The 13280-nt window shown below is 42.5% G+C and overlaps 1 protein-coding gene across 3 annotated transcripts in view; it reads left to right on the top strand.

Annotated features, from left to right (window-relative positions):
* The first annotated feature begins 2519 nt into the window (after positions 1-2519).
* The window catches only part of TNFRSF19 (TNF receptor superfamily member 19), an 88942-nt gene continuing 78181 nt past the window's right edge, over positions 2520-13280 (top strand). The window contains exon 1 of one of the 3 annotated variants that reach the window (XM_025996668.2): positions 2520-3161. The gene's annotated coding sequence lies outside the window, so the exon portion shown is untranslated. Of the gene's footprint in view, positions 3162-9750; positions 10051-10410; positions 10570-13280 lie in introns of those variants that run through there. The other 2 variants (XM_072719821.1, XM_025996667.2) reach the window with 2 other exon arrangements.

Consider the following 13280-nt stretch of genomic DNA (forward strand, 5'->3'; position numbering starts at 1 on the left):
GAAAAGAGGCATTAGAAAAAGAGTTCCAGGGAACTAAGAACTTTACAACTTAATGGAAGAAAATGTATGTTACCTGAACCTGTATCTCACAGTTGCAGGAATGCATGCCATTCCCCCTGCGAGGTAGAGAACCAAAGGAGGCATGTTTCAGCTGTTGGAAAGAAGACAGCAGGCAGTGGCAACGGAGGGACACGTGAGGCGCCCTCTCAAGAATCTCAGGAAGCCCCGCCATTCTTTGATATGACAAATGGAAGCTTCCTCAGTTTTAAGTGCAATGAAATGCAGCATCAGGCTCCTCACTGGGGATCAAATTGCCGTCCCAGCACCATTACACAGCCAGGTGGCGAAATGCAATTTGGCCAAGAGAGTAAAATAAGCCATTTATAGGTGATGTGGCACCAGGAGTCATCGATAAGATGTAAGCCAGTGTTATTGAAACAGATCACTGAGCAGAGTGTAGTGACATACTTCCTATCACCATGGCATCAGACTTAATTTCACTAATCTAAGTTTCTTGGAGGGAGAGAGAAACGCTTTGCAGTAGCTCCCCTTCATGGTGCCGTTCAGAAATAACAATGGTCCAGGCCACATCTCCACAATGAAGGGAGCTCCGTGGGCTGAAGCACAGCACTAATGAGCCCCGGGTCAAGAGGTCACTCCTCATTCGAGAAGGGCCTTTAGCCACACTCTGCTCCTGGCGACAGATGGGGCCCTAACCTCATTCCCCTTTCATCTCACACGTGGTGGGGGCGGGGGAGGGTTTTGGTCACAAGAGGACCAATTCATAGTCATTCTCAGTGAGTTAGTGAATAAACTCTTCCATTGGAGATGATGCTGCCTTGAGAGACGTATTTTGAACAACAAATCTTCTTGGTGAGATTCGTGTAAATCAAGGATCATTTGACTGGTTTTCATGGGAGTCCCTGCTGTAAGCTTCCAGGGAAACTGTAAGAATCCCTCACCTATTTTGGTGAGGGACTGTTGGTGTCAAACTCTATCAAGACACTAGGATTACTTGCTGATGCAGACACTTACATAGCACTGAATTGTTATGACTTCATATGTCGGCACATGGGGAGACCTTACTCATGAGAGCAGGGTGATAGAATATGGATTTCATGCTAGTTGCAGGGCCGGATGACCTCCAGGAAGAAATGGGCATATGACTACTTGGTAATATTTTGTACTGTTAAATATTCTCATTGTATTCCAAGAAGCCCTGGAAACGTCATGCAGAGTCCAGGCATCACAGGATTTTTCCTGCTCCACTTTCAAGAAGTCATAAAGAATCACATCTGCACTTCAAATACTATCTGAGCTCTGTGCCTCTTTGAGAAATGACACATGAGATCGAAAATTATAAAAGAAATGTTGAAAAGTAAATGAGACTATTTACACATTGCATATGCTGAGCTCATTAACTGTTCAAACCAGTATTTTGCTATTAAAATTTGTTTGGGATTCATAGAGCACGTTATAAACTACACTTTCAGGAAAATAATATTAGACAAAACAAATTAGGGAGGGAAGTTACATAAAGATGAAATTCTACTGTCTTCTCAGTTTTGCAAACATAATTTTAACTCTCCTTCCAGAAGTTGGCAAATTTCCATGATAAAATAGAAAATTTTCCTTCACTCTGTGAAAGAGTGGTCTCTAATTGAAAAATGCACCCTATCCTAGATTGTAATGAAAGTGAAATTTCTGGTTATCTTCTATTCCAATGAGTACTAAAAATAAAATAATCTTATCGTATCTAATCTGCCAATGTTAAGGACCAGGTTAAAAAAATTCTAAATAATGTGCAACAGGTTTGATTTTAAATTATGGAGAATTAGACTAATGTGGTGATGCTTTATGAGTTAAGAGTGCAAACTATGGATTTAGGAAAAACAGTCCTGAAGGTACATATGGCTTTGGGGTCAGCACAGGGCAAGTGCTTTCTCTACCTAACACTTTTCTTTTGTGAATTTAAAAATGCTTAACAGGTGTTACTGAATTATACCTATCAAAGGACTGCATATTGTTTTAAAACCTAGTTTTCAGAATCCCTGATGAAGACCAAGAGTAAGAGTTAAGTCTCTGTCCAAAGACTGCTCCACTTAAGTCTCTAGGATAGAGACTTAAGTGAAAGGGTGGTAGATATCAGCCACTGATGAATTGTTGGTTATCTGCTGAATAATTACCTTCATTGAAACACCACTGTTTAGTTGACAGTCAACTTCTAATAATTTAAGTTGCAAGGAAAAGACAGCTTACTTTAAGATCCTTAAAGACATGTCACATTTAAAACAAAGACACATTTTCAAAACATTACCCCCTCCATGTGTCAGAGCCCCTGGGTGTTTTCCAGAATGGTCTTATAGTGCTATTTAACTACTCTGAATATTTGACACCCAGTCTTTGTGAAAAAGTGTGATTCTTATCAACGAAAAGGCAATTAAATGTTGTCATTTGGAACCCAGATGGATCAGGGATCTTATCACTCTCCAGCAATCACTGTCCTTTCCAACTGGGAAACAGATAACAGAAACTGCACTGCGTGAGGCACAATAGCCTAACGTGATTAGAAATCAGGCCGACTCTGGCTTCTCTGGAGCTGTACTCCCCCACAGGCTGAATTATAGCTCTCCTACCAGTCCCACGGCGCTGAATGATGTCATGGGATCTGCAGTTCAGCGAGATGAAAGGGATAAAGCAGAACCCGCTGGCACTAGGCAAAGCTTCCAACACACAATCCCCAACACAGCTTGGGAACCGAAAAAAGCTACAGATCCAGCCACTCAGCCCAAGCTTGGGGGAGCCACCGGTACTGCCTGGTTGCAGAGGGGAAGGGGGAAAAAAAAGAGGAAAACAACGTGATCCATGTTAAACAAAAGAATTTGTGGACTAGGAGGCGGGAGGGTGACTACCTGCCGAAAGGGAACTTTCTGATATCCGTGCATATATATAAACTTAGTCGTGCCTTTCATGTTCTGCAACTGATCACCGATCAGATTACGGGCATTTCATCTCTCTGCTCGTCTGCCTTTGATCTGCATGGTTAATTTTATTTTCCTGGATTTGAAGTTTCGTCTGGGCTTGTGCTGACATACATTTTTGGGAAGGTAGAAGCATTTGGCATAGAAGTGCTGCCAAGGAGAAACTAAGTTGCCGAAAGGGTGAGTACTGGAAAGAGTTCAGCACGTTGCAGGTACAGCACTTTCTGTTTTGTGTAGCTTTCACTTGACTTTTCCTGTGTGTTCTAAGAAAAAGATGGCTTTAATCAATTAAAAGCAGGCATTTCTCTACTTGAATACTACATTATGTTATATGAATGTGTCCGAGCAAGGAGGATTCTCATTGCCAGTTTAATAGTTCATGCAAAAGGGTTTGCAATCTGTCATGCAAATTTTACTTGGAAATGAGTTGTTCAAACAGGAAAAAACAGAACGCTAACTTTAGCATACAACCCGCCTTCAGAGCCTGAGATCCGTAAGCTGTAATTGCTCTAAGTATTTACAGGTTGCTTTATTTAGTAAACAGGCAGTGGAACTTTACTGGCTGCCAATGCTTTCCTTGTTTTCTTATATAAAAGAGTATAGTGCATCTCTGGCAATACTGTGCCTTTCATTTATTTATTCTCTCACCTCCAAGATGTAAACCTATCAAATACATTTCCTTGTGCAGTTTGCATCCTCAAGGGAATCACTGAAAAGGCATTCAAGTATGATTAAAGCCTTTTATGTGTAAAACTGAAGAATTTTAAAACAGGGAGGGTAAAGTTGTGCCAAGTTTGGTTAAAAAATTCTCTAGTGATTTTCAGTAACCTTTGGAAATAGCACAAGCCTTATTTACAGAAACATTCACGATGTTAGTATTCCTAAATTAACATTTACTTTAAATTTATAGTGACAGCTGTTGTAAGTTAAAATTTGCCAGCTGTTTATGAAAACTGAGTAATCAATAGTTACTAGGCTGTATATAGTTTTTAGTCACATTTTCACTTTAGTTTATACTCAACTTGGCAAAGCCAAAATATATATCGTGGTGTCTAATTTGAAAGTTCAGTGTTTTTTTTTTTTTTGTCAGTTCAATAATCTCACACACACACGCGCGCACACACACACACAGAGAAATTTTTACACTGAAATGCAAGAATTTAAATACAGTGCAAAAGTAAGAGCTCCACATTCACATTAGTTCACTTTAGTTTCTAGTCCTAAGTTTATTTGGGTAGAATAATTATCATCACAATGGTCTGTTTTATGCTAGCTGAACCACAAAGAAATTATAAGTGATAAGACTAGTTATCCTTTAGTCTGAAATTCTGATGAAACAGGAAAGGTCTAATGAGCCTCATTTCGAATGTAATTAATTTTTCAGAGCCAATTAATTTAATCACTTTCTAAACTTTCCTCCAGATATTAGAAGGATGGTAATTAGCACTGTTTGCTTAATTTTAAAACTTTGGTAGCTGTTAAGTGGAGATTATTTAAAATTGTACAAGACGACTATATTTTAGAAATGTGTCAGTAAGAATTTAATCTGAAAGATGTAACTGTTGTTTTTAGTCATGCCAGGAGAGGCATTTAATTTTTTGTTCTACTGACAATGTGTAGCAAAGCATGTCCAAAATATCCTGGGGTATCTGTTTAGGTTGATTCTTATATTTGTTTGCTTAAAAAATCCTCTCTAAATCACCAAAGCAGTTTTAATGTTCACATTCCAATAAAGAAAATTAAGCTTTTAAAGTAATGAGTGGAGAAGATGCCTGAAGAAATAACATGCTTAGGAACTTGATCATTTAGTTTAGATTTGAGATTTATAAAAATGTTAAACCATTGTTTATTCTGCTACTAGGCTCATTTTAACAGCTACAAGTTCTCCTCGGCACAAAACAAAAGGGAGAATTAGCAATTATCTGATTAATTTAGGCTTTGTAGAAAACTAGCTTGGGCAAGTCAAGTCCTTGAAAATCCACTTCAGTGTCTGAATTAATTCAATTAATTGTTTACTTCTTGTGTCTTGGTTGAGAAATGAAGCAGATTGTGTTTGATTTTCAAAGAAAGGTGGCCCTTACCGAATGTACAGGTAGAGTCTCAAAAAGGCATTTCTTAATTAATTGCCACACAATGATCTGGATGGTGACTTAAGTAGCTATACTCCATCATACTTCTATGAAGGAAACCCTTATGTCATATTTTTCAAAGCACTCTCCTATCTATTGCTTCAATGGCAGCTTTGTTACTGTAGAAGTTCCAAGTCTTCAAAAGACTTTTATTTCTAGTCCTGATTCTGTCACCGAGTCGCTATGCGACCTTAAGAGAGTCACTTCACTACTCAGTTTTCTCATGTGTGAAATGAGGGAGGCGCCTCTATCATTGTGAAAGAAGCAGGGTGGAATTTTTAGAGCCATTTTACAGATGAGAAAACTGAGATTAGGGAAAGGTTGCCTTGACGACCCTAACCAAGGTCGCTTGGCTGGTTTTTCAAGTCCTAATCCAATGTTCTTTCTAGTTCACCATGCATAGTTTTGCATAGTCTGTTTTTTTAACAACTGCACAAGAGAACAAATGCACCATGTAGCTGAACAGAGAACAATGTTAGTTCAAAAGATAAAGATGGCTGCTTCCTATTGGAACACACACACACACACACACACACACACACACACACACACACATTTTGTTTGTTTGTTTCCATGATAGGTATGTCAATCAACTGGATTAGTCTGGTTGTCTTCCAGCTGTTCTCTTCACTTCTATATTTCTAAGCAGTCTAAACTCAATTATTGCTGCACATAATGTATCAGAAGGACTAAAATAGTTTATACCAAATATTAATGTATCAGCGCAATGTGGAGTTATATACGTTTGTGTGTGTCTGCCTGTGTATTTGTGTCTATACAAGTTTGGCATTATATAGGCACATTTTTTGTGTTTTCAAGGAATTCATGTTATCTTAGAAGATGTCAGTGGGTCCCTGATAAGTTTAATAGTTAATGAAAGGTTGTTATTCATCTAGGGAGATTCCCAGTGGGATTTTTATGAGATTTCACTTTATAAGTTTCATATGATTCTCTCTTGAGATGTGTTTCATACTACATTTGATTATGTTAAGAATCCTTGAATGTATTTCCATTAACTCTTTATGTTTCTTTTTTCCCTGAGGGGGAAAAAATGTTTCTTGTGAATAAATTTAATTTGTGGACTATGAATTTTGAACAGACAGTACTCTTAAAGCTAAATAGCTATCCCTCATGTCTTATCATCCTCATAAAGGTTTCATATGAGGCTTTACAGATTATTATTCAGTAACAATCACTAATATTTATTAATTCACTAAATTATTAATTCACTTATACTTATTGAATACTTGTATGTCAGGCACTCTCACAATGGTTTTTAAAAGACTATCTAATTTAAATTTACAATCACTGTCATCTGCATCATACAGATGAGGAAAGTGATTCTCAGAGAGGTTAAAAAACATACGCAAGATCACAAGGCTAATTAAGTGGCAGCTCTAGAATGTACCTGATTTCAAATCTTGGTTTCTTTTGTTCTAGGGCTAGGTAGTTAATTCTTTCCATTACAAGAATTATATAGAGCCCAACTTAACTGTTAGCAAACATTACAACCAAAATCTTGGCCAAAAAAAGCGTTCTGTATTTTTTCTTTCTTTTGATATATTTTATGAGAACTATTAGAAATTTTTGATAGAGTTTTCCATCAGTTAGCTATAAAGGAGCTTAAGACATAAAGCATTCTTCTTCTGCTTTGCAACTAGACAGAGATCAATAATTGGCCATTGGCTTGGTCAGATTTTCTTCTCTATGATGGTAGAGCCAGTCCAAGGAACCCTGGAAAAATTAATAATTTGGTGCCCCTTGCAAGAATGATTCTTTATAATTTTGTCAGCCCAATTTACAAAAATGGGCAATGAAAAAGGGGGCAGAAGGAAGCTACCTGATGGCTGTGCTTAATTTCCCCTCTATGTCACAAGCTTTGGCCTGTGGAGTTGTTTCTCAAACCCCTCCTCTTGCTGGAATGACAACTCAGAAGGTACCAAGTCTCCCATCCTTAGATGGAGAGGTGTTAAACCACTATCCAGGGTGAGTTCATTTACTCTTTGCTGAAAAGGGGGAGGAGGAGGGAGAGATAAGGCTTTCCATTGACCTTATCAAGCCATTCCCTCCAGCTTCAAGAACTCTCTGCAAGAGGAGTTCTGACAAGAGCAGCTTTCTCCATGTTAAGCCACATGCAGAGGAGTCTGCCTTTAGATTTAGAGGAGTCAAGGGCTCATTTCTTCTCTCATTAGACACGTGAAAAGTCTAGCTAATGGGGGTGTCGTGAATTCACAAAGATCAGTGCAGGTGCTACAACTTATAACAACTTTGCTCTATAAATGTCATGAGTTTGACATTACATAAACTAAATAACTTCCTTGGCCTTTTCATGTATATTGGTCTATGCACTAATGGTATGGTGAAGATTATATTAAGATTCAGGGAGACTAGATTTTGATTCCAGCTTTATTATTAACTTGGTGTGTGACCTTGAGCAAGTCATTCAATGTCTGGCCCCAATCATACACTGAGAGTCTAGAATTGGCTGCAGTGGGTGTTGGGGTTTACTTAAATAGCTGCATCTTGGTTATTTTCTCCCTTATTTTCTTAAATGTATTTGACAAACTTGATTAATATTTGCGGTCCTCATTCCCGTTTATTAATTCACTCAACAAATTTTAATGAATACCTGCTATGCACCAGGCACTGTGATTTATCCATAGTCAACGAATAGGTTAACTGGGCAGATCAATCAAATACACATGAAATGATGCAAGAACTAATGGACTAAATAATGTCTTACTGTCTCTAAGTACAAAAGGAGGCCAGGAAATAAAAGAGCACTTGGCTGAAGTCAAAGAGGTAGTTCCTGAGCTGGCATATTAAATTCCACTGAGAAACATTTATTGAACATTTGCTTGGGTGTTTGATATTATCAGAGATACAAGTTTGAACAGAATATATCCCTTCTCTGAAAGCATTTTTAACTCCTTAGGGAAGAAAGCTAAGTCATAGACACTTAGGACTCGAGGGAGATGTGGCAAGTACTATTATGGTAGTAAGAAGTTCACAAATCTTGGATAGACTCATAAGAGTTGTGGCTTTTGAGCTGGTTCTTAAATAGGAGTAAGGTAAGTAGGTAAGGAGCCAGAGCAGTAAGGGAAGTAGGTGAGTATAAAGAAGAAGCTCAGCAAAGGGAAGAGGAAATTCAGGGCACATTTGAGGCAAGGCATGCAGACCAGTTTGGCCAGAATATAAAGTGTATGGCATCTTTGAATGTTAATTTAAGGAGTATGAAAGCCATTTTTTACAACGAGGAACCTCTTGTAAATCTTTTAATTGGACAGTGCCAGTGATGAAGTCCAGAGAAAGCAGGACTGCTGGACAGACCAGCAAGGACAAAGATTGACCAGCTGTGGCAATATTCAGATGACAGGTAGGGAGGACCTGTACCATGGTGGAGGGTGTGAGACCAAGAGAAAAAGATGAAGAAAGGGTGAGTGTAGTTAAATCTCACAAAGGAAGAAGCAATAATTCAGGTGAACAAAGACACTGAGTGCTCCGTGCTCTAGGCTCTGAGATAGTAAGAAAATAAGATGTGTCCTCAGATGATTGAAGTCTAAGGTAGGAAGGGAGCTCAGACGAACAGATAACTTCAATATAATGACAAGCATGTTACTGCAGTGCATGTAGCAGTACTAGTAACAGCACAGATAGGCTAGGGAAACTCTTTTCTTCTTTCCTTATAAATATGGCAGACTGCTCTGCATGTGGCTTAACAAAGGAACAGGCAGGCTGGGCAGCCGCCCATGATGCCAGGCAAGGCTGTCCAAGTATAGGGACAGTTAGCAGGATGGAGAAAGCTGTTCTTGTCAGAACTCCCCTTTGCAGAGAGTGGTTGCTGCTGGAGGGAATGGTTTGATAAAGTCATTGGAAAGCCCCACCTACTGACCTCACCTCTCCCTCCTTCTCCCTTTTCATCAAAGAGCAAATTGTACTCACCACAGATGGTGGTGAACTTGCTTTCAATCTAAGGTTGAGACACTTGCCTTGAGGTTTAAATAAGATAGTGCGTATTATTTGTAAATTCTTTACAGAGAAGTTGTTACTGGGGTTTATGTTCTGGCCGTGTTAGATTTGAAGTAGATACCCTTGAGATGTGACGCTTGGGAATCATATTTTTTAATGTATATTCACAAGAACCTGGTCTAGAACTATGGCTTCTCAAGGTCAAAAGATGTGCTATCGGAAATTAACTAGAGCAACTCATTCATTTATTTATTCAACAAATATCTATTGAGGGACTACAATGGGGTTTGGGGTGTAGTAAGGAAACACAGGCTGTGGTTCCACCCAAAGAGTCGTGCAGTTGTGTCAGGAAAACAAAACCCACACACGAGAAATAGATGCCTCTTTGTACTGGAGTCATGCACAGTATCTTGAGTTTGAAGGAATTTTTGCCTTTTATTTACTTATTGGGCAGATGAAATAATAATTGCTTACATTTATATAGCATTCTACTGCTGCAAAGGTATATATATATATATACACACATGATTCTTTTACTCCTTCCAGCAAATTTGCAAACTGGGTACCGCTAGCTCCGTTTCATAGATGCACCAACTAAAGTTCCTGAGCTTCAGCCAGCACCTTACACAAAGCAATCGTAAAGGTATGGAGCCTGGGCACTGTGCTCCCCCACAGGCCAGCGGCTTTGAGTTTATCCAGCGACCCTGTGGGTTGGATGGGTTAGCGCTGGCGTGGAGGAGGTGGACACAGGCGGATACCAGGATGCACGGGGTAAAACTGACCACTAGGGGTTTCTGTCCGCGGGCGGGGGGAGCGCGCCTTGAGTGAGTATCTGCTGGAAAAAAGCGTCAATGGATGAATGAGACGGTGATGATGAGCTAGGTCATCACGATGTGGATCCACCTGGGCGAGCGCGCCGCATCGTTTCCTGGGTACACAGGGAACGGGCAAAAGCAGGTGCTGGGGAGAAGGTGAGCCGGCCAGGAAAGGCGCAGAGATCTTGGGGAAAATACGTCTAGGGTAGAAACGAACCTGTCTCCCTCCGCCGAAGGCAGTTCCCCTAACCGACGGGCTCTTGCTGGTGTTGGCGTCCCGGCCTCCCCCCCCCGCCCCCGCCCGGTCGGCAGGCCCTGCGCGGTCACCGGCTCCCGCGGCCGCAGGGGGCGCACCTCCCGCGCGTCGGACCTGAGCGGGAGAGCCCGACCCGCGGAGCCGAGGCTGCCCGGCGCGGGGGGCGGGCCCGGGGCGGGGCGGGGCGGGGCGGGGCGGGCCCGGGGGCGGGCTCTGGGTGGGCGGGGCCCGGGAGCGGCCACCGTTGCCGGGCTACGGGAGAGCGCTGAGCGCGCGGCGCGGGGAGCGCTCGGCGAGCGCGGGGAGAGGACCCGGTCCCGGCTGCGCACCCGGTGCGCGCCCGCGGCTCGGTCCACGCGGCCTGGCCCTGCAGGGAGCACGGGGAGCGGGGGCGGCGGAGCCTCCCGGTGGCCCGGCAGGTAGGTGCCCCGCTCCTCCGGCGCTACGCGGCGGTGCCTCACCCGCACCCTGGTGGACCCCGAGGAAGGGCAGCCGGGGAGGAGGCGGCTGCCCAACGGGGAGGGTCGCTTGGAGAAGGCTGCTCCGTGCAGGGGGGCGGGGCGGGGGCGAGCGGGCCGTGCGGGGCCAAGGCGCCCCCCGGCAGGGGTGGCCGCGGGAGAGGAGGGCTGCCGAGGGAGGGGGCACCCGAGATGGGGCCGGGGCGGGAGGGACGCGGGAGGATGAACGCCTCCGGCCTCAGGCGGCGATGGCAGTGATGGGACTTAGTCTTCCAGGCCAGGATCTTGTAAATAGAAAACCTGCGTGTGCAGTAGACCTTTGTGAGTGTAAATAAACCCGTGTGAGGCTTGCCGCCGGCCTGGGAGGGCGGCGCTGCGAGGCGGTGGGTCCGGACACCTCCCGGCCTCGGCGCCCCTGTGCACTCCCGCTCCCCGGGGCAGGCGTGCGCAGGCCCAGGCTGCCCACCCGCGGGAGCTGCGGGGGTGCGGGGGTGCTGGGCTGCGGGGCTGCGGGGGTGCGGTGCGGCGGGGGGTGCGGGGGTGCTGGGCTGCGGGGGTGCTGGGCTGTGGGGCTGCGGGGGTGCAGGGGTGCTGGGCTGCGGGGCGGCGGGGGGTGCGGGAGTGCGGGGGTGCTGGGCTGTGGGGGTGCGGGGCTGCAGGGGTGCGGGGCTGCTGGGCTGCGGGGCTGCTGGGCTGCAGGGGTGCGGAGCGGTAGGGGGTGCAGGAGTGTGGGTTACTGGGGGGGCACGGAACTGCGGGGGCGCGGGGCTGCGGAGGTACCAGTATGCGGAGGTGCGGGGGTGCGGGGCAGAGAACAGTGGCAGGGCTCAGAGATGGTCCGGAAACACAGCATTCTGAGGAAAAGAACACTTGGCAAATAAAAGCACTGTTAGTACAATGATGGGTAGAGCGTGGTAGGTTAGGGAGAAAGGTCCGTGTTCTCAGGACTGGTCCAGGTTCTGATGCCATTTCGTGGAATAGAAATTTACTAATACACTCTTGAAGGTGAAATTTGGAAGGCTTAAAATTCAAGGATGATCTCTTTGGATGGCAGCCAACTATTCATCAAATGTACATTTAAGAAATCCATGTCACCTTTTGCATTTTCATTAAAGGACTCAATCTGCAAGCAGAACCATAAGGCTCGGTCAGTGTTGTTTAATTGAAAGAATTGAATTCAAAATATCTATGAAGGCTTACTTTTTACTCCACTGACAGTTATCCTTTACTAGAAGACAATTTCTTCATATAAACAGGAAACAGTTATTGTTAAGCATGACTTATGCAAACAGAAAATTTTAATATGCTGTTATTTCATGATTAGATACTTCTCTTCAAAAGGGAGGATTATATTGCATTAGTTCAGGATTTACTCAGTATGTTTTCTGTTGTGCAGTTTCTCCTTAGGCATTTGTGCCAATGCTACTTTCATGTAGTTTACATATGTATACATATATATATTTTTTTATTTCAAGCACTGCTTATTCTCTAATTTGAAGATCAGTAACTTAAAGGGGGTGAGAATTGAGTCCGACTGTAGAAGAAAGTGTTTGACATTAATTATTATGCACAGAGAAATGGGTACTTAAAAAGAATTTATCTTTGAGTGATATTTATCAAGTTGCTCTGAAAATAATGCAAAACATAGAAATGCAATTTCATTGTGAAAATATTACTTGACATCAATACGTAAAACATTATTGTGAGCTGTGTAAGTTATTTTTTAACCTATGAAAATGTCTTATACCATCTATTTTATTACTGAGGCCACATGACCTTATTGACTTGAGAATTTTTCCATAGTAAGTGTTAGTATTTTCTAGGATGTTGATGGAAGTTATCTGTCCCTTTGATGAGACTGTCTTTTAAATGAGCCCCAGGCTGCATCTTGAATTTGAAGTTAAGGACATGTGAAGACTTTTTACACACTTGAAATTGCAGTGTTAAAGTACCTTTCCTGTCTAGAAACTTGAAAAAAGGAACACAGCTAATATATAAGTAGCCATAAGAAGCTTTTCAAAAGAACAGAAAATGACTTTTTTTTTTATTTCAGGTAATCATGAGCTTTTATTTATACCTACCTACCACACATACGAATGGAAAATGAATGGAGACATGTAACTGTCACATGCTGTCCTTATTATGTTAGTTTAATTTACTAGTTATAGCTCTAGTACATAACTCCAGGGCATGTTGGGGACTTTTAAAACATAAGTAAGGAAGCCTGCTAACACTCATGATGAGAATTTGATTCTCCTTTTTCACCTATTTAGATCTTTGAAGCTTAATCCAATCCCCTGTGACTACTTCCATCATTCAAAAAATTAATACAACACAAAAAAACTGCAGGCGTCTTGAACATATGAAAAAAGCAAGTCCTTTTAAACCTGATGAGTCAGTATTTAAAGTCAAAGATTTAAAATTCGGAAAAAGGCTAACATGCCCTATCTGTGTTGACTACAGGTTGAATGAGAAGGCCCACCTTGGATAATGTACACTCCAAATAAATAGACAGCTGCTTATGTGATAAGAAAGCCAGGAACAGTTCAACAGTGAAGTACATTTGTCTCATGGCAGCTGATTATTAAATGTTCATAGCCTTTTTAAAGTAACTTTCTAGATGAAGAAAAAGAACAGTAAAGCAGTATGAACACAATTTCTTTTCATGATTT

Source organism: Vulpes vulpes, chromosome 9 (genome assembly GCF_048418805.1).
Source record: "Vulpes vulpes isolate BD-2025 chromosome 9, VulVul3, whole genome shotgun sequence".
NCBI classification, from domain to species: Eukaryota; Metazoa; Chordata; class Mammalia; order Carnivora; family Canidae; genus Vulpes; species Vulpes vulpes.